The 22,573-nt window shown below is 41.5% G+C and overlaps 1 long non-coding RNA gene across 1 annotated transcript in view; it reads right to left on the minus strand.

Annotated features, from left to right (window-relative positions):
• Nucleotides 1–16,513, minus strand: part of LOC309840580 — a 28,039-nt gene extending 11,526 nt beyond the window's left edge. Inside the window, exons 1-2 of the long non-coding RNA XR_014298672.1 lie at nucleotides 16,291–16,513; nucleotides 15,948–16,087 (exon numbers count right to left, since the gene is read on the minus strand). This is a non-coding gene — a long non-coding RNA (uncharacterized lncRNA). The remainder of the gene's footprint in view (nucleotides 1–15,947; nucleotides 16,088–16,290) is intronic.
• Between the last annotated feature and the right edge of the window lie 6,060 nt (nucleotides 16,514–22,573).

A 22,573-nucleotide genomic window follows, 5' to 3' on the forward strand; every position in this document is an offset into this window, starting at 1 on the left:
CGGGACGCCTGGGTGGCTCAGTCAGTTAAGCATCTGCCTTCAGATCAGGTCATGATCCCAGGGCCCTGGGATAGAGCCCCTCATCGGGGTCCCTGCTCTATGGGGAGCCTGGTTCTCTGCTGCTCTACTTGTGCTCTCTCTGTATCTCTGTCAAATAAATAAATAACAATCTTAAAAAAAAATGTTTTGATGATCTATGATTGCAATAAATTCTGTATTTTACTTTAAGTAGATATTATGTTTATCTTACTAGGAGAAGATATTATGTTTATCTTACTAGGAGAAGAAAAAGATTAAAAAATTAAAAGATGATTTCAAAAGAGAATATCCCATCTGTAAGTGAGACTGTGTAAACGACAAAGTATATATTAGGATATACTCTTCAGGATGAAATGTCTTCTATAACTAGGTTTAATGACTCTAACAGAGGGGCGCCTGGGTGGCTCAGTGGGTTAATGACTCTAACAGAGTATAACCAACAGTTTAAGGTACTATATGAATTAGACAAAGAAGAGGTTCTGGGCTATCAATTCGAACATTCCAACTACCAACTGGGCTACACAGAGCTAAGTACACCGCATAGGTGCTGTCTCTCCCTGCTCCCACCTGCACTTTTTTTTTTTTAATTTTATTTATTAAATTGACAGAGAGAGATCACAAGTAGACAGAGAGGCAGGCAGAGAGAGAGAGAGGGAAGCAAGCTCCCTGCTGAGGAGGGAGCCCTATGTGGGACTTGATCCGAGGACCCTGAGATCATGACCTGAGCCGAAGGCAGTGGCTTAACCCACGAGCCACCCAGGCGCCCCCCACCTGCACTTTTAATGACTTGGCTTACTTGTCTTACTTGGCTGTCTTACTTGGCTACTCACCGTGAAGGACTCGGATCATCTATCCCCTCTCACCAATAATCTTATCCGGATGCTACTTTGTTTTTTCTCTACGAGATTCCTCTTTTCACTCTTGACCAAGTTTCCCCACCACGCCCTCCCAAATTTCCCCACCACGCCCTCCATGGCTACAGTTGGTATCGCTAGCATTTGACTTACCTCTGCAACTTCACAGTGAAATGCTACTTTATACCCCCTAATGTGGCTAAAATTACAACGCGGTCTCCTAAATGCTGCTGAGGATGTGGAGGGAGTGGAAACTTGTTATATTATTGTTGGGGGATAAAATGGTATAAACACCTTGTAAGTCTATTGGCAATTTCTTATAGAGTTAGAAACACACGTATGCTACAATCCAGCAATTCCACGTTCAGTTATATATCCCCAAGAAATGAAGGTATATGTCTGCAAAAGATGTGTGTACAAGAATGTTCACAACATCCTTAGTGGTGATAGCCAAACACCGTAAGTAACTAAAGTATCCCCCAGTAGAATACACAAGCGATTTGTGGTATACTTATACAACAGAATATTACAATAAAAAATCACATTATTGATTTACCCAACAATATGGATAAACTGCAAAAATGCTATGCTGAGTGAAGTAAGTCACATATTTAAAAAGCACACTCTATGTCTGTGACGTTCAAGAAAAGGCTAAACTAATCTATACGGATAGAAATCAGGATAGTTGCTGCAGGCACGGGGCGCTCAGGGGGAAAAGCCTTGAAATAGACAGAAGGGACACGAGAGGACTTCCTCGGGGGATGAAATGTCCATATCTGGACTTGGATGTTGGCCCCACAGACAAATATATTCTCCAGAATATTTATCCGTGTGTTTATAAAAACTGGATTATAAAAGAACCCATGTCTGTCCTATTAACTTAATGTATACTTATAGCTATAATTAAGTAACACATACTCAAAAACGAATGCATTTATATAAGATAATACCTAGCTCAGAGTCGTGTTCAATGAATAGTTGATTAATGAATGATTATCAATATAATTTAATTTTCATCGACATTGGGCACATAAGAGCAGACCCCCCCAAACCCTTCCAATGCCTGCTCCTTGTGACCCACAGAACCCCCTCATTTCCATCGGCGCACGGCTAGCTGAGCCTTCGCGTTCAGTGGTAGGAGGAGATATAGGAAATGAAAAAAACACCCTTAGCATATTAGTCATCTGGTAAAAATGGGAGACAGATGGAAAAGGAGACAGAAAAAGAAGGAGGAGGAGGAGGAGGAGGGATAGGAAGGGAGAGGGAGAAAAGAGGGGAAGGAATGGGGAAAGAAAGCTAGGACAAGGTATTTTATCTTAAGGAAGACTATAAAAAATCTCTTTAGAAGTACCATTTTATGCTATACATGAGGAGGCATAATCAGTCAGTACAATAATTTAAGGTGTCTATATAGTAAATGCAAAAACTCAGACACACACATTTGGCAAGAAAAAAATGATCTACATCCACTAAAATTAAGATCATTTGGAAAGAAGAAATACTTCTTTCAGAGTTGGTTTCAAAATATTTCGATTGCTAGTTAAAATGTGTAAGCTTTACATTGTTAAAAACTCAGCCTCCCTCCCCAACCTCAGCACGAAGGGCAAAAATAAAATGAGGTAACTGCTTGCTCTCACAGAGCCCCAAATTAGCAGGCTTACTTATAATTTAGCCCCATCTTGTGGTCGTCTAGCAAACTGTGGCTAAAGGCTCTCCCCGTCCTATTGTGTTTTTGAAACTGTAGGCATAAGTCATACTATTCCTAGTTATGCTTAGGCCAAAAGAAACTGGGCTAAGAGACAGACATGACCAGTGAGTGAACCAGGCAATAAGGACCTCCATGGGGTCTGGAACTACCATGGATTCCTTGAACAAACCACTTCTCACAGGGTAACTGTTTTCACAGAAGACCAGTCTCAAACCAAGTGTTCGCGTAACTTTTTGGTTTGGGGGCTCAGCAAGCCAAAAGTCAGAAAGCGCCAAAGGCATCGCTGGGAACTAGAAAAGGAAAGTTAACACATTCAAAAAGACCAGAAGCATGTGGGTCTACCATCTCGCAAAGCTATTAAGGAAGACACATTGAGGCAAAGATTCCTGCTGATCACTGACATTCAGCTAAAAGATGAAACTGAAATTTATTTCTTTGATTTCCTTTTTTGCATGCAAAATTATGTGGAGAAGTGCATTTTTTACTGTCTTTTGGCAATAAAAGCACTGCAGTTTTTGGAAGTGCCATTTAAAAATGTCTTTAGCCTGACCTTTCAATGTTAGATGAAACTTGTTCTATGCAATCCAAAATAGATATTTCTTTCGATCTAATTTAGATAGTTAACTACACTATGATTCTGAATACCATGATTACTCATATATAATTATCAGGATGAGATTTACTCATACATGACCATATAATTGAATGTGATTGAATTAGGTACCTCAGTAATTTACAAAATCATTTCTATTTGCATCTGTGTCAAGGTGGCCTGCAAATTCAAGCATGAGGATTACATGAGTTACGAATACGTTTCAGTATTGCCCAGCATGTGATTTACTGTACCGTGGATAGGGTATAAGACCACACAGTCCAAGGACCCATTTCATTTACCTTTAAAAGGAAACATATGTGGGTAAATGCAAATGACACAACCTGGGAGAAGCAGAGACTCTTTCATTTAACGTAATAAAATACGTTCTTAAAATATACCCAATTACTTTGTAGGTTGGGTGATATTTTCATGTGAATTAAATGACATCTTTAATCATACATTTTCACAGGGGTTCTATTTCTAATTGATCACAATTCCTGTATAAATGTACTAAGCATCCATATTTTAAAAGGAATGCACCAAATCAACTTGACTGAGGAAAGAATAATTTTGGAACATAAAGGTTCTTCTTTACCAGCTTGATGCACTATTTTTCCTTTGCAGGATTTCTTAAAACAAGACAAATCATAAACACAAAGTCGCACAGCTTCTAACACTTCTTTTCCACTGGGTGATATAATTCCCATAAACTTCTCATCACTAAAATTTATCCCTAATAACAATATTGGACATTTACTTCCACAGAACAATCAATCAATTGATTAAGGATTGTTCTGGAGAGTTAATGAACAGTCTGGTAACTATAGTTAATAATACTATATGATATACTTGAAATTTGCTACAAGAATTGATTTTAAGTGTTCTCACCATACATACCAAAAAAACCCCAAAAAACCATTACTATGTGAGGTGAAGGATGTGTTAATCAGCTTGATTGTGGTAGTCATTTTACAATGTCTGTGTATACCAGAACATTACCTGAAATGTACAAAATTTCTTTTTGTTGATTATGACCTCAATAAAGTGGGAGAAAAAAAAGAAGTGGGTCACAGAAGATCACACAGTGTATGAATGCATTTCGATGAAGTGTCCAAGACAGGCAAATTTACAGAGATAGAAAGTAGATCAGTATTGCCTAGGACCAGGGAGGGGGAGGGGAAAGGGAGGAGGTCTTATGGGAAGGAGGTCTTTTATGGTTGAATTGTATACTTCAAGTTAATTGTATGGTATGTGATAGATTTCAATAAAACAATAAAAATTAAGTTCTCTGTTTTTTAAAAAATGAATAAGAATTTTGATTTATACATTTTAGACATTTTTAAAATGCATGTGTGTGTATGTGTGTGTGCATTCCCAGTGACTTCCATTTTGCAGGTAGGTGTAATTCTTTCCACATTTCACTCCCTCTAAATATATAGTAAAATCCCTTTTCCTTTCCTCTGGCCCCTTGGTTCTACCCACTTCTCTCTTCATTCATCCTCTGATCTTTTTCTCTTCCTCCATTTCTGTTCCCTATTTTTAATTCCTTTCTTTTCCTGGCACATGGTAAAAAATAAAGGTATAATTCCTCTATCTCCCTCATTCCATCTTTTTTTTCCCTCTGTTTTTTCCTACCTAATTGCCCACACTATAAAACTGACTTAATAAGTACAATATATGTGTATGTTAATTACATATTAAAAATAATTTTAATGATAGTTTAGTACAGAAAAAATATATTAACACTTAGAGCTCCTGATTATAAGGTATTTCTTAAAGACTTTAAAATTATATCTATATAGTCAATTCTCATTATTCATGTTAGCCATGGTCTGTAAATTTGCTAGGAATAGTGAATTAGCAAATGTTAAACCACTGCTCCCAGGAGAAATCTGCAGTTAAGTTCCTATGAGCCTCTGGTCACAACATTTTCATCAACTCAACAAAATATAACTTTTTTGGTTGTTTTTGTTTAAAAATATATTAATATATATTGTTGATTTGGTAACATTGAACTCATGGCCAACAGCCAGCTCGTGCCTGGATAAAGCCTATTGACATATCTATACTCCCCAGGAGGGCATAGCATAGTGTCTGTGAATTTAGGAACACAACACAGCACTTTAGCATTACACTTGGGAACTATTTTAAACAGGGAAATTGCCAAAAAAAAAAAAAAAAAAAAAGGTACAAAAATGTGAAAAATGTGGCAACTGAACAGACAGAGAAAAAGACCATTGCTTGTAACATGAGAGCAGAAACAAGAAGGCAGAGCACCATCTCCTTCAGCCTCATCTGGGAGCATGCCCCAAGAGGAACTCCGATTTCACTACTCTGTTACAGCAAAAAGTGCCCCAAGTATTTGTGTGGGGCTTATAAACAAATTCTAGCGAGGAGGTGAATTTGCAAATACAAAAGCAGCAAATAATGAGAAGCAAGTATATTTTGTTTGCAAAGACACAGAACATTATGATTAATAAAATGTGAGTATAAAAACTTCATGATAATATTTTTATGGGTAGGAGAAGGGGCAAGATGGCAGAGAAGTAGGAGACCCTGTTTCAACTGGTTTCCTAAAGTGAGCTAATTATCTACCAGAACACTCTGAACACCCATGAAATCAGCCTGAGATGTAGGATTATACACTTCTGGATCTCTACGGGGGCAGAAGACACCAGTGAGAGGTAAAATGTACTGGAAGCAATTGGACTGATATCAGAGGATAAATAGAAGGGGGAGGGAGCCACCAGAAGCGACCTATTGGAAAGAAATACCCGAGCAGGAAAGTGCCCTGTGGTTGGGACCAGCAATAATTTGGAGTCTGGTTAAGAGCACTCAAAAAGAGCAAATGATCTTAAGGGGCAACTGGGGGAATCCGGTGGTCATGGGCACAGGCCTAAGCCCGCAGTCCTGGGACGGTCACCACCGGCGACCACCCGTGCCAGAGAGAGTGCAGCGGGGCCTCCAGTGCATGGTCCCCGAGCCCCCCGCTTTCCACTGCTTGCACCCCTGCTCAGCTGGGCGCACTCCCAACTCCGACTGAGAGAACCTGGTGTGGACACCGGCCAGTGGTCTCTGGACCTGCGGCCTTCTACGACTGGCGGAGGGGTCTGAGTGCAGTCGGAATGCTCCCAGCCCACCCCTGAGAGATCCCGGTGTGGTGTCAGGTGGGGGTCCTTCAGCCCAAAGCCTTCCGGGACCTGAACCTTAAGCGCACCCAGCATGGGCCTGAACCGCAGACCACAGTGCTGACAGCAGCAGCCACCCAGGATGGGGCTCACCAATACTGCTCCTGGTTTTAGTGGCATGGGGGTGCAGAGCGGGGGCCTTGGGCAACCACTGGGACGGTGGCTGGGGATGTGCACTGCCTGAGGCAGGCTGCAGTGCTCAGCAGGAGTTGGCAGAGGAGGAGTCTTTGTGTTCTGGACCACCCAGAGGGGAGCAGACTGAGGCTTCTCTTCAAGACAGAGGTCTGGGTGCGGACAACTTACTTTCTAATAAACCTCTAAAAAGCCGCAAAAAGCTGCCAAAGAACAGAAACCTCCAGAGAACAAAAGCCTAAAAAACCATTTCCACAGAGCCCAGCCCCTTAAGAGGGGGCAGGGCGACTCAGCCCAAGCAAGACTGCGGAGGGTGGGGGGGGCAGCAGGCCCCTCCCCCAGAAGACAAGCTAAAACAACAAGAGGAAAATCTCTACAGGGTCCCCATACTGTAAAACCCCAACATCAGGGGAAAATAAGTTCCCAGTATTGCCCCCAAACCTGTATATTTCATAGAGACAACTTTTCTTTCTTCTTCTTTTCTTTTTTTTTTTTCTAAATTCATTCTCATGATTCTTGTTCTTTTAATTTTTTTAACCTACTTACCATTACAACTAGAGGTTTAATACATATTCCATAATAACTTTTTATCTTGAATTTTTTTGTACATATACCTGTGTTTCTTTTTCTTTTCTTTCTTTCTTTTATGCATATAAATATAAGCTTCAAGTAATACATTCTCCTTATTCAATACTATGCCTATATATAAACCAGTTTTAATTCCCCTATATCTCTGGAAAGTTGAGTCCTTTAACAAAGACAACAAAATTCACCCAGGAAGAACCAAAATAGCTTTCCTCGCTCCCATCAAGGGTTTATAACCATCTTCCCACCTTCTTCTTCTGTTAGTGCTTCAGTGTATTTGTTTTTGTACTATACAACCTTCTTCTTGGGGTTCATTTTGGCTGGAGCTTTCTTTCTTCTTTTTATCTTTTACTTTCGTTGGTCTTTTTGTTTGTTCATTTTTGTTTATGTACCTTATAAATCTTACTTTGGGGGCTCATCTTGGCTGGGTTTCTTCTTTTTCTCTTTCTCTCTCTCTTTTTTCTTTTTTCTTTCTTTTTGGTGGTGACTGCCAGTTGCTCTGAAACATTCCAGGGTGCACCTTGCCTGGATTCTGGCTGATATATTCAGCTACACATCCCCTCAACCACCTCTCACCAAAATGACTAGGAGGAGGAACACCCAACAGAAGACTATGCCCTCTCCATCAGAGCTATTGGCTATGGACATAAACAGTATGTCTGAAAGGGAATTCAGGCTAACAATAATCCAGGCAATGGCTAGGCTGGAGAAGACCATTAGTTGTAATACAGAAACTCTAAGGGCGGAAGGGAGGGCTGATCTGGCAGTACTAAAAAATGCTACCAATGAGATCCCATCTAATCTAAGCACTCTAACAGCTAGGGTAACTGAGGAAGAAAACTGAATTAGTGATCTGGAAGACAAACTGATAGAAAAGAAGGATCAGGAGGAGGCCTGCAACAAACAGCTTAGAAGCCATGAAAACAGAATTAGGGAAATAAATGACACCATGAAGTATTCCAACCTCAGAATTACTGAGAACCCTGAGGGTGTGGAGACTAGAAGATATAGATGAATAAATTCTAGATGAAAATTTCCCTAGTCTAGGGAATGGAACAAGTATTTGTGTCCTAGAGGCAGAAGGGATACCCCACAAAATCAGTGAATCTAGAAAGACCTCCAGACACTTAATTGTGAAATTCACAAATCATAATTTTGGACTAGAGTTCCTAAGGGAAGCTAGGGGAAAGAGATTCCTTATGTACAGAGGAAGGTCCATCAGAATAACACCAGACCTGTCCACAGAAACTGGCAAGCCAAAAAGAACTGGCAAGACATATCCAGGACACTAAATGAGAAGAACATGCAGCCAAGAATACTTTATCCAGCAAGGCTGACATTCAAAATGCATGGAGAGATAAAGAGCTTCCAAGACCAGCAAGGTTTGAAAGAGTATGTGACCACCAAGTTGGCACTACAAGAAATATTAAGGGGGTTTCTATAAAGGAAGAAAAGAACCCAAGAGTGACACAGAACACAAATTTACAGAGACAATCTTTAGAAACAAGGATTTCACAGGCAATATGATGTCAATAACTTATCTTTCAATAATCACCCTCAATGTGAATAGCCTAAATGCTCCCATAAAATGGCACAGGGTTGCTGACTGGATACAATGACAGGACCCAATCATATGCAGTCCACACATTTGGAACCTAAAGATACATCCAGACTGAAAGTGAAAGGATTGAGAAACATCTTTCATGCCAATGAACCTCAAAAGAAAACTGGTATAGCAATTCTCATATCAGATAAATTAGATTTTAAGCTAAAGACTGTAGTGAGAGATACAGAAGGACACTACATCATTCTTAAAGAGTTTATCCACAAAGATCTAACAATCATAAATACTTATACCCCCATATATATACACAGAACGTTCCACCCTAAAACAACTGAATACTCATTCTTCTTGAGCGCACATGGAAATTTCTCCAGAATAGACCACATACTGTGTCACAAATCAGGGCTCAACTGATACCAAAAGATTGAGATTATTCCCTGCATATTCTTAGGTCACAATGCTTTGAAACTGGAGCTCAACCATAAGAAAAAGTTTGGAAGGAAAACACACATTGGAAGCTAAAGAATATCCTGCTCAAGAATGTTTGGATCAACCAGGAAATCAAAGAAGAACTGAATTCATGGAAAACATGAGAAGGAAGACATTTCAGTCCAAAACCTATGGGATACGGCAAAGGTGGTCCTAAGGGGGAAATACATAGCCATCCAAGCCTCACTCAAAAAAATTTAAAAATTCCAAATACACCAAGTCTCTTTACACCTTAAGAAATTGGAAAATACACAATAAATTAAGCCTATCCCATGCACAAGAAGGGAAATAATTAAGATTAGAGATCAATGAGTTAGAAAATAGAGATACAGGGCACCTGGGTGGCTCAGTGGGTTAAAGCCTCTGCCTTCAGCTTAGGTCATGATCCTGGGGTCCTGGGATCGAGCCCTATATCGGGCTCTCTGCTCAGTGGGGAGCCTGCTTCCTCTTCTCTCTCTCTGCCTGCCACTCTGCCTACTTGTGATCTCTGTCTGTCAAATAAATAAATAAATAAATAAGATCTTAAAAAAAATTAAAAAAAAAAAGGGCGCCTGGTGGCTCAGTCGGTTAAGCCGCTGCCTTCGGCTCAGGTCATGATCTCAGGGTCCTGGGATCAAGTCCCGCATCTGGCTCTCTGCTCAGCACGGAGTCTGCTTCCTCCTCTCTCCCTCTCTGGCTGCCTCTCTGCCTACTTGTGATCTCTCTCTGTCAAATAAATAAATAAAAATTAAAAAAAGAAAATAGAGATACAGTAGAACACATCAATGAAAACAGGAGCTGGCTCTTTGAAAGAATTAATAATATTGATAAACCACTGGCCAAATTAATCCAAAAGTAAAGAGAGAGGACCCAAATTAATAAAAGTATGAATAAAAGAAGAGACATCATGACTAACACTAAGGAAATAGAAAAAATTATCAGAAATTATTAACAGCTATATGCCAATAATTTAATCAACATAAAAGAAATGGATGCATTCCTGGAAACCTATAAACTTCTTAGACTGAAACAGGAAGAAATCAACAACCTGAATAGAAGAATATCTAGTAATGAGATTGAAACAGTGATCAAAACCCTCCCAAAAAACAAAAGTCCAGGACCTGACTGATTCCCTGGAGAATTCTAGCAAACATTCAAAGAAGAAATAACACCTATTCTCCTGAAGCTCTTTCAAAAAATAGAAACAGAAGGAAAACTTACAGACTGTTTCTATGAAATCTGCCTTCATAGAGGGCAGCATTAGCCTGATCCCCAAACCAGGCAAAGACCCCTTCAAAAAGGAGAATTTCAGACTAATATCCCTGATGAATATGAATGCCAAGATTCTCAACAAGATCCTAGCTAACAGGATTCAACAGTACATTAAAAAGATTATCCACCATGACCAGGTGGGATTCATCCCTGGGATGCAAGGGTAGTTCAACATTCACAAGTCAATTAATGTGATAGAACTTATCAGTAGAGAAGAGAGAAGAACCACATGGTCCTTTTAATTCATGAAGAAAAAGCATTTGACAAGATATAGCATCCATTCCTGATTAAAACTCTTCAAAATATAGGGATAGAGGGAACATTCTTCAACTTCATAAAATGAAGAACCCACAGCAAATATTATTCTCAATGGGGAAAAACTGACAGCCTTCCCTTTGAGATTAGGAACACAACAAGGATGCCCACTCTCACCACTGTTGTTCAACATATACTAGAAGTCCTACTGGCAACAGCAATCAGACAACAAAAAGAAATAAAATGCATTCAAATTGGCAAAGAAGTCAATCTCTCTCTCTCAATCTCTCACATGATACTTTATGTGGAAAACCCAAGACTCCACCCCCAAACTACTAGAACTCATACAGCAATTCAGTGATGTGGTAGGATACAAAATCAATGTACGGAAATCAGTTGCTTTCTTATACACTAACAATGAAAATATAGAAAGGGAAATGAGAGAATCAATTCCATTTACTATAGCATACCTGGGAATGAACCTAACCCAAGAGGTAAAGGGTCTGTACTTGAGGAACTACAGAACACTCATGAAAGAAATTGAAGAAGACACAAAAAGATAGAAAAGAACCCCATGCTCATGGATCGGAAGAATAAAATTATTGAAATGTCTATACTGCCAACAGCAATCTACACTTTCAATAACATTCTGATCAAAATTCCACCGGTATTTTTCAAAGTGCTGGAACAAAAAACCCTAAAATTTGTATGGAACCAGAAGAGACCCTGAATTGCTAAGGAAATGTTGAAAAAGAAAAACAAACCTGGGGCATCACATTGCTGATTTCAAGCTTTACTACAAAGCTGTGATCACCAAGACAGCATGGTACTGGCATAAAAACAGACACATAGACAAGTGGAACAGAGTAGAGAGCCCAGATATGGACCCGCAACTCTATGATCAAATAATCTGGGGCAAAGCAGGAAAAAATATACAGTGAGAAAAAGACAGTCTCTTCAATAAATGGTGCTGGGCAAGTTGGACAGCTATGTGTAGAAGAATGAAACTCAAGCATTCTCTCACATCACACACAAAGATAAACTCAAAATAGATTAAAAAAAAAAAAAACCTCAATGTGAGGCAGGAGTCTATCAAAATCCTAGAGGAAAAACATAGGCAGTAACCTCTTTGACATTGGCCACAGCAACTTTTTTCAAGGCATGTCTCCAAAGGCAAAGGAAACAAAAGCGAAAATGACCTTTGGGATTTCATCAGAATAAAAAGCTTCTGCACAGCAAAGGAAACAGTCAACAAAACAAAGAGGCAACCCAAGGAATGGGAGAAGATATTCACAAATGACACTACAGACAAAGGGTTGATATCCAAGATCTATAAAGAACTCCTTAAACTCGACACCCAAAAAACCGATAATCTCATCAAAAAATGAATAAAAGACATGAACAGACACTTCTCCAAAGAAGACATACAAATGGCTAAGAGACATATGAAAAAATGTTCATCATCATTATCCACCAGGGAGATTCAAATCAAAACCACATTGAGATACCACCTTACACCAGTCAGAATGGCCAAAATTAACAAGACAAGAAACAACGTGTGTTGGAGAGGATATGGAGAAAGGGGAACCCTCTTACACTGTTGGTGGGAATGCAAGTTGGTGCAGCCTCTTTGGAGAACAGTGTGGAGATCCCTCAAGAAATTAAAAATAGAGCTTCCCTATGACCCTGCAATTGCACTACTGGGTATTTACCCCAAAGATACAGATGCTTTGAAAAGAAGGGCCACATGTACCCTAATGTTCAGCAATGGCCACAATTGCCAAACTGTGGAAAGAGCCAAGATGTCCTTCAATGGATGAATGGATAAAGAAGATATGGTCCATATACACAATGGAGTATTATGGTTCCATCAGAAAGGACGAATACCCAACTTTTGAATCAACATGGACGGGACTGGAGGAGATTATGCTGAGTGAAATAAGTCAAGCAGAGAGAGTCAACTATCATATGGTTTCACTTATTTGTGGAGCATAAGGAATAACACGGAGGACAGGGAGAGATGGAGAGGAGAAGAGAGTTGGGGGAAATCGGAGGGGGAGATGAATCATGAGAGACTGTGGACTCTGAGAAACAAATTGAGAGTTTTGGAGGGGAGGGGGTTGGGGGGTTGGGTGAGCCTGGTGGTGGGTACTAAGGAGGGCACGGATTGCATGGAGCACTGGATATGGTGCATAATCAATGAATCTTGGAACACTGAAAAAATAAAATTAAATTTAAAAAATTCTATGGGTAAATGGAATAAAAACACAAGTCTTAAAAAAAAAAAAAAAAGAAAGAATGATATGTTCGGTGCCTGGGTGGCTCAATGGGTTAAGCCTCTGCCTTCAGCTCAGGTCATGGTCTCAGGGTCCTGGGATCGAGTCCTGTATCTGCTGAGCAGAGAGCCCGCTTCCCCCTCTCTCTGCCTGCCTCTCCCTGCCTCTCTGCCTATTGGTGATCTCTCTCTCTCTGTGTCAAATAAATAAATAAAATCTTTTAAAAAATTAAAAGAAAGAAAGATGTATAATTTGTGATTTTTTAAAAAGATTTTGTTTATCTTTTTTGTCAGAGAGAGAGCATACATGCAGGGGGAATAGCAGGCAGAAGAGAATCAGGCTCCCTCCTGAGCCGGGAACCTCAAGTGGGGTTTGATCCCAGGACCCTGGGATCATGACCTGAGCCAAAGGTAGATGCTTAACCAACTGAGCCACCCAGGCATCCCCATAATTTGTGATTATTTTTTATTATTGTCCAGGTGTTTTGTAAATGGATACTGATCACAAGCACCAGATACTATCAGATGCATTCAGAAGACCGATGTAATGGCTTTCTAGCTAAAATGGAAACATTTAAAATATGCTGGGAACTTTTCAATTGTAACTCCTGAAACTTGTGATGAAAAGTTCTATATATCTGTTTAAATTTAACAGAACCACTTCGTGCATGAAGGGTTGCAGAGCTGTTCAAAACTTTTAGAATGTACATGAGCAAAATGTTTGAAGAGAGCCTTGCACCTGACTCTGGAGCTACAGTGTCGGGAAAGCCAAGTGCTACTGCTCGAGTCAGTTCTAGTCTCTGACTCCCAGTTTCTTCCTATTATGGGAACAAAATAATTACCTGAAGGAGTTATTCTGATGACTTAAATAAATCAAGAAAATTTTGTATAAAAGTATAAATTGTTAAGTGTAATTAACATTAATAATTAGTAATCATATAATAGCTATGTGATACTAGAATACTGGTAATTCGGAGTTGCATATAGTCTAGGGTTCCTGGACTCCTAGTGGGACCAGGAAGGCATTAATAAAAGCTGGAGAGCTGTTTTTCACTATTTTTAATGAATAATTCATGGAAATGATACTTTATGTCTCTAAAATGTCAACAAAACCCTAACTAAAACATAGCTCTTATTTTCTTTCTTAGAGATAATTTTAATCACTGATCAGAACTTGTGAATTACAGCTGCTGTTATTAATTAAAATGGGAAGAAATTTTACTTCATGCATACAGCTTTTCATACACACAATTTTCAAAACATGGTATGCTTGATGGAGATAAGAAATAAAAGAGATTCCTAATGATTACAATACAGGAAAACCTGGAAAATCCAGAGTTACTGTTTCAAAATGCCAGAGACCCGCCAGGATTTTGCCACATCTCCCTTAGAGATCTCTCCAACACGCTGTGATGAAAAATGAGGCCTTGCTGGGCAGAGTAAGCTTTCCAAAATGTAAATGAAGACAAATCTGTGGCTATTTATAGCAAACAATAAGCTGGTGGCGTGTAATTAATTGTACATAGAAACGACGAGATGCTTCTGTAGCTCAAGAACATTGCAAGCCCGTTGCTTCTGCAGTCGGGGGAGACCATATCACAGACTTCCATCTGGCTCATAGAAAACGACCCTCAGCTCCTTGGGCACCGTGCTCATCCTTGCGCTCTGGCAAACCTACCTGCCCGAAGCAATGGAACTCACTGCACAGAAACAGTGCACAGATGACAATGAAGCTCACCGGTCCCATGCTCCAACTGGTGATGCCTCTCTCTTGCCTTTGTGTTTGCCCTCATTTTTGCTCTGCAAGCTCCTTAAGCCTGGGAGCTGGTTCCCGTCCCAGAATCGCCAACATTTACACACCAACCCACGCCTCCAATGCAGTCATTAACGTGACGGAGGGAGATACGTGACTATCCACTATGAAGAAACGACTCTTGGTCAGTTTCACACAGAGCCCTTGATGCCACATTTGGGTCAGGCTTGTTAAAGAGACAGACAAAGTCGGCGCTCTGCCACAGAGCATCTCCGGGCTGCGAGGGCCACGGCTGGCATCTAAGGGGTGAGATGCTGTGTTCACCATCGGTCACAAAGGATACCCCTACCCCGGGAGACCCGTGAAATACACCCATGATCTTGGCATCACAATAGTGTCCGCGCTCCAGTCCTGCCTCTCTCCCTGCCGCTCACTCCAGCGCGCTGTCAATCTGCTAAGACCTGACTGAAAACCACTCTCCTACAGGAGGTGTTCTATTCGTGTCTTCTACAGATAAGGAGCTTTAAGTGTGGGGGAATAGAGGAAGTTTCTCAGGTTCTATTTGTGGCAATTACGAGCACAAAAACGCAGCTGGTCTCGGCCAGGACTCACTGTGTTCTTCCGGAGCCTCAACCTCCTCCCGATTAACTATCCCCAGAAAAAAAGACCCGACAGAAAAGCTTGTGGAAAGCCACTGCAACAACCCAGGAGCCAATCCTACTTATCTCAGGACGGTTTCGAATTTCCAAGGCATTGACCTCAGACAGTCTCACTCTTGCTCCAAGCAATACACACCAAAGCCCAAAATGAGCAAGAGGAAGGAGAAGCAGTATGTGTGTGGTCGGTCCAAAAGAGCAGGGGTGACCAGACCTATTCCAACAAAGCCTGGTCTGGGGAAGGAAGTAGAAAGTTCTGTGCATTTTTAAAATTCCTAGTCCTAGAGGCATGAAAATGCTTATCCTGCAAAAATTGAGGCTTTTTTTTTTTAAACACCACAAATCTGTTCCCCACTTTATATACATGACAATACTTCACCTTTTGCCACTACCTATGCCTTTTTTCTTCACCCATCTACGTCCTGCTTTAGTCACAGCAAATTACTCGGAACTTCTCAGCGCTTGTTCGTATTATGAGGTTAATAGATCCTCCCCAGCCTAGCTATCCTCCCACAAATGTTCACGTCCTTTCTAAATCATGATTTGGTATTTAGTAAAACTTTGTCTGCTCCACAGAAACAAAATACGATAATTATTTTTTACCTCTTTTGGGTCCTGGACCGGATTCCAGTGTGGGGGCGGGGACGAGGAGGGGGCGGCGAGGTGTCCATCATGCCAACAAACGACGCCGGGACACCAGAAGGGCGTTCAAGGAGAATGCAGCTCGTTTTGACATTACCCACCTGCAAAGAGAGCGGCGGGTTCCGCGGGTGAAGGGCTCACTCCGCCACTTCAGACACCAGTTCCAAGCCCACCCCGGCCTACCGCGCTTCTGACCACGTGGCTGTAGACTGGGGGTTCCCACAACCCCCACCCCAGACTTCAGATACCAGCTGCTGGTCTAGGTTGTTAACCGGCAGATTAGCTGTATGTCAGAAGTTCTCACCATCCCCTCCTTGGGTTCATTTATCTTGCTAGAGCAGCTCACAGAACTCAGAGAAACATTCTACTTCAACACTCAGTTACCAGTGCATACTGAAAGGCTGTTATCTCAGAAGCAGTCAGAGGTAAGAGGCGGAGAGCAGGGTATGGAGAAAGGAGAATCCCCAGGTACACCACTTCCCTCCAAAGTTCTGCAAGCTCATCCACCCAAAAGCTCTCCCAACCAAGCCCTTTGGAGTTTTTACCGAGTCATTACATACCTACGATAGATTAAATCAATGGATTCCACCTTCCCCCATTCCATCTGGAGGTCAGAAGGAGGGGTGAGGCAGGAAATTCCAACCCTCTAATCATGTGGTTGGTTTTCCTGGCAACCAGCCCTACCCTTACGAGCAGAGGGGGTCCAAAAGTCCCCTAATTAACATAACAAAAGACATCTTTATTGCTCTCTTTACTTAGGAAATGCCAAAGGTTTTAGGTGCTCTGTGCCAGAAACGGAGACCACACATAATATTTCTTGTTATGAATCACAACAGTCTAGGGCCCTTACTGTGTGCCATTTAGTACGCTAAGTGCTTTACAAGAATTCTCTCTTCTGATGCTCAATTAATCATTATTATCTCAGTTTACCAAAAAGGAAATCGAGGTGCGGGGAGCTTAACCAAATCCTCCAGTAACTTATGGCCATTGAAGAGCAAAGAGACAAACTTGGGTCTCTTTGACTCCCAGCTTTTGTTACAAGTGATGGAAGTAAAATATGCCATTATATTAGGTATACCACCTCATAATATAGCCCATCTTACACATCTGATTTCCTTGGTTCTAGGGAAGGTTTTTTTGCTTCCACATTTTCAAGTCTCTGCCATTGGGACAGCTCTTAAAACTGGTGTGGCTGTCTAATGCAACTCTGTGGCCTGGCTCCTCCCTAACACCCTGCCGATAGAGGTCTTATTTAGCAAGCATCTCACCTTACAATTAAAGTGGAAAGCAGGCTATATCTAACTTATGCTTCAAAGTTTCCAGGTCTCACCCACCTGCTGGCCTCCAGGTGAGAGCACATGAATCATCATCATTGTCATCAGAAATTGCCCCATCCAAGTTTGGCAATGCCTCCGCCCTCTGGAGAGCGCCCTAAGAGTGTCCACACTTGTGTTCACCAAGTGCTCCAGAGCTAGGTGCCAAGGCTGCCCATCTGGGCAGAAGCACAGCTTACAACCCCATGTCTCAGAGAACTTTGCTACAAGAGCTTCAGTAGCATCTACCTGGAGCTTTCTCTCCAAAGAGTCCAACCACAGAGCCAAACCCACACGCATTCTGGCCTCCCTTTTGTGCCTGTGCACAGCTGCTCCTGCAGAAACCTCCTTCCATTTTCATTGGGAAATAAACACATAAAGCCTTTGCAAGGTTATTCACAGACATTTGCAGAAACAATTGACCTGTCCATCAATGCATGAATGGATAAAGATATGAAAGATATGATATGACAAGAGACACAAGAAACAAGGAAATCCTGCCATTTGCAACCATATAAGTAAGTGGACCTTGGGTAGATTATGCCAACGAAGTAAGTCAGACAGAGGAAAAAAACACCATATGGCATCACTTCTATGTGGAGTCTAAAAAAACCAAAGTCATAGAGACAGAACCGAGAGGTGGCTACCGGCTGCCGGGAAGGGAGGGAAACAGAGGGATACTGGACAAGGGGTAGAACATACCAGTTCGAAGATGAACAAGTTCTGGGGAGCTAGTGTACAGCCTGGCTATTAGAGTTAGTAGTATTGTGTCATCTACTTGCAAATTGCTAAGAGGTACATCTTCAGTGTTCTCACCACAAAAAAGAAAGAGTAATTATGTGATGCCATGGAAATGTTAGCTAAGGCTGCAGTGGTAAGATTTTGCCCCTTACAAGTGTATCAATCAACACAATGTATCCCTTACACTTTCACAATGATATATGGCAACTGTGTCACAATAAAGCAGGAAAAAAAGGTCTTCAAACTTTCCTCTTCAGGAAGTTTCTTGTTCAATCCTTTAGTCATGTTTCCTTCTATCAAATCCTCAAAAAGCTTTTGAGACTGGATGCCTCCGAATTATTCGAGGAAGCAATACTCAGTTATCTAGCAAGGAGCCAGTTGGAACTGGTCAGGGTTTCTGATGAAAAAATCCCTTCATTAGAAAATCCCTTTGTAGGATATAAATAACATAGTTCTTCTGCTTAAAGCTCTGTTTTGGATTGCGCTTACACTCAAAATAGAACTCAAAGCTCCTAATGCACGAGTCAGGATCAGCCTAAGATAGAGGGAAGGCACTGTAAACTTCTCCTCCATCGTCCTCCCCAAATCCCTACTCACTGCTCTCAAGCAACTCTCCCCTCCATGCTGGTCCTTAAACATGGGAAGTTAGTTCACCCCTCACAGCCTCATCCCTTCTACCTGGTGCCCTTCCCCCTGCCCCTCCAATTTCATAGCCTGCCTCATACTTCATCCAGGCCTCTGCCCAGATACGTCCTTCCTAGAGAGGTCTTCCGTTTCCACCACACATTAAAAACACTCCTGCCATGTCCATGAATGTCCCTGTACCTTCCTTATTTTTTAGTAAGCCTTCATCACTATCTGAAATTCCATCACATATCATACACATGATATATACATGCTATACACATGATGGCAAAACACACATGTGTTCATTTGCTTATTGTCTGCATCTTGCCCGCCCCACTGCCGTCTAGTTCTGTCATGCCCATCGCTGCTGTGTCCCCAACTCCAGCGGGGCTCCTTGCACTGGGGCCTGAGCTCATTGATCTTTGTCTGTTATTTTCGCTGCTTTGGGAAAGGCCATCCATACCTGTCTTCACCATTTTGGGCACTGGAAACTCTCATGCAGGCCAACTGCAGGAAAGAACCCCCTTCCCCCATGCCGCCCAGTTCAGGCTGACGAGGGACAGATTCCAGGCTCTCCCAATTACACGAGCTTGCTGCAGGGCCCTTAACCTCTCATAGCCTTGGTTTCCTATTTAGAAAAATATAGATAGTAATGATAACCTACTGAGCCGGTTTTGAGGATTAAATTTCATTATCTATGAAATCCATGCTCCACTAAAAGGGGGATTTTTATCCATTGCTTCCTGGCCTCTATTAGCACCTGGTGACTGTCTATCAGGGATCTTCAGTGGATGCTGGGAAAGTTCAACTGAGTGAGCAAGCTATGGTGCCCCAGATGTCCAGGAAACATCAATATCAGAGAATTCCCTCCCCCATCTTCTTAATGTCAGATAGAGAAAAGTCAGACTATCTGAAGGAGATTGTTCCCAATTAGGAAATTTTGCAGGAAAAAAAAAAAAGGTAAAAAACCTATGAAACTGACCAATATGTTATGGAAATTATGAAAATTTGCAGTGCTGAGACCGAAAATTCTTGTCCTTTTCCTTTGGGGACTTTCCAGCCTCCTAGCTAGGCATACGGAATATTTTCTGGTGACATAAAACAAATATTAAAGACTCTAATCTTCAGGTGTACTTGGCACACTACACTATCTGCGTTCATGTTACCTGTCCAGTCCTGTCCTCCATAACCTCCAACCCCAGCCCTGCGTCCCGTCAGACCAGCACACGTCCCTAAACTTTATCTCACAGATCCCTGTGGCCCTGGTGGCCTGAAGCCAATGTCAGGAACCAAGTCACCTCCTGGGTGAGATAGTCACAAAAGTCATGTAGGAAGGGTCTGGAATGACCATAAAAGATATGGCAGGTACTTTTAAATATTCCAGTCTATAAACTCAAAGAACCTGTTGAGCCGTTTAGAAGTACTTAAATGAAACTGCCTGAGTAGGAAAGGAGAGTGTGCAAAGAAGCAATGATCTAGGGGCGCATGGGTGGCTCAATTGGTTAAGTGTCTGTCTACCTTTGGCTCAGGTCATGATCCCAGGGTTCTGCAATCAAGCCCCATGTCAGGCTCCTTGCTCAGCGGGAAGCCTGCTTCTCCTTCTCTCTCTGCTACTCCTTCTCCCTTTGTTGTTCCCTATCCCTCTGTTGCTCCCCCTGCTTGTGCTCTCCCTTTATCTTTGTGTCAAATAAATAAATAAAATATTTGAAAAAGAAAAAGATGAAGAAGCAATAATCTAATGCTAAAGTCAACTACTGTTCCTCCAACAACAACGATGATGATTCCAAATGTCAGTTCAACTTATTGAAGTTTTCTCCCTGCTGGATAACTTAACCACTTTAATCTTCATCCCTTCTTCTTCAGTGTAACATGTGCTTCCGCAAAGGGAAAAGGGAAAGCTGTGCTCTTTAGAGGAAGTACTTAATAAGGATGATTTACAGAAAGAAAAACAGGTAACCAAACACTTAGTGTGACTCTGACGGATGGGAAGCCCAGTTCTCTGTGAGGGATGGTCGCCGTCTGACCCATCAGGCATCAGGATCCATAAGCCCAGCAAAGGTGACAAAGTGTGACAGACCTGGGCAGCTCAGGGGCCCTTTGGTCATTAAATAAATATTCTTTTAAACATTATTGTAAAAACAGTGCTAATATAAAATTGCTATAAAGCAAATAGAGAGGTCTTGTCCATATGCATGTATAATTTTAAGTAAGTATAGTATAGTATAGCAGAATACATTTTATGTTATTCTTTAATATATAGGATAACCATTTTCCAAGTGGGTTTCGTAATCATCATATCTGGTTATCACATAAGAGTCTACCGAAAAGATGAATGATAAATTATGTAACTACCCTCTTCTGGTAGACAACTGAGGTCATTTCTGCTGTATTCTTATTTAGAGCAATGTAAGAAATATCCATGTGAAGATAACTTTTTTTTAAAAGATTTTATTTATTTATTTATTTATTTGACAAACAGAGATCACAAGTAGTCAGAGAGGCAGGCAGAGAGAGAGGGGGAAGCAGGCTCCCCGCTGAGCAGAGAGCCCGATGCGGGACTCGATCCCAGGACCCTGAGATCATGACCTGAGCCGAAGGCAGAGGCTTTAACCCACTGAGCCACCCAGGCGTCCCTGAAGATAAGTTTTAATGCTTTTATGTGAATTACTTTATTTATAAATGTTCAATATTCATTTCAAATGATTCACTCATTTACCCAAGAAGTGTCTGTAACTTACTATTTTGTTCAAAGTACAGACGGCAACACTTGCTCAGAGAGGATTTCTTGATCCCTCACTGCTGTTCTGTAATGACTTTCATCATTTCCTAATGTGTCATAAAACCGGCAGGGAATGTGATCTTTAAAAAAAAAAATCTCTGATCTCAAGAAAGCTGAAGAAATAGATTTCCTCTGTCCACAAATTTCCCTGAGTCGTCTTCTGCTCAGGCTGCCATAACAAAATACCAGAGACCAGGTGGCTTAAACAGAAATTTATTTTCTTACAGTTCCAGAGGCTGGAAGTCCATGGTCAAGGTTTTGGCCTCTGGCTTCTAGCAAGGGCTGCTTCCTAGCTTGGGGAGGGTAACCTTCCTGCTGTGTGCTCTTACAGCCTTTCTTTGGTGTGTGCACGCAGGGGGAGAGAGCGCTCAAGACAGCAGTCCGGACCACTCCTGCTAAAGACACTAATCCTACAGGATGAGGGCCCCACCTGTAGGACCTCATTTAACTTAATTACTTCCTTCGAAGTCCCATTTTCAAATGTAGCTGCCCTGGAGATCTGGGATTTAGTGTATGAATTTGAGGGACACACACACACATTCAGTCCCTAATATTCTGCCCATATGCAAGACTGTTGTATTGTGGTAGGCAGAATTATAACCTTGCTATTATCTGCACCTGGAGATTACAGACGGCTTAAGAAGCAGTTTGTGGGTGCCAAATTGGGACCACTGAATGCCCAGGTATTGGGTCAAACATTATTCTGAATGTTTCTGTAAAGGTGTTTTTGGATGAGGTTAACATTTAAATTGATGAACTAAGTAAGCAGATTGCCTTTCCTGATGTAGGTGGGTCTCATCCAATCAGGTGAAGGGCTGAAGAGAACAAACAGCTAACCCTTCTCCCCCACCCCCACCCCTCAACAAAGAGAGAATTCGTCCTGCCTGACTGTGTTCCAGCTGGGACACTGGGGTTTTTTTCTGCCTTCAGACTTGAAATGTGATATCTGTTCTTCCTGTGTCTCAAACTTGCCCATTTTAGAGCAAAACACCACATCAGCTCTGCTGAGTCTCAGCTTGCCAACTGTGGATCTTGGGACTTAATAGCATGGGTGAATTCTTTAAAACAAATCTCTTTAGACACACACACACACACACACACACACACACACACACACACACACACTA

Source organism: Mustela nivalis (genome assembly GCF_964662115.1).
Source record: "Mustela nivalis genome assembly, chromosome: 9".
NCBI lineage: Eukaryota > Metazoa > Chordata > Mammalia > Carnivora > Mustelidae > Mustela > Mustela nivalis.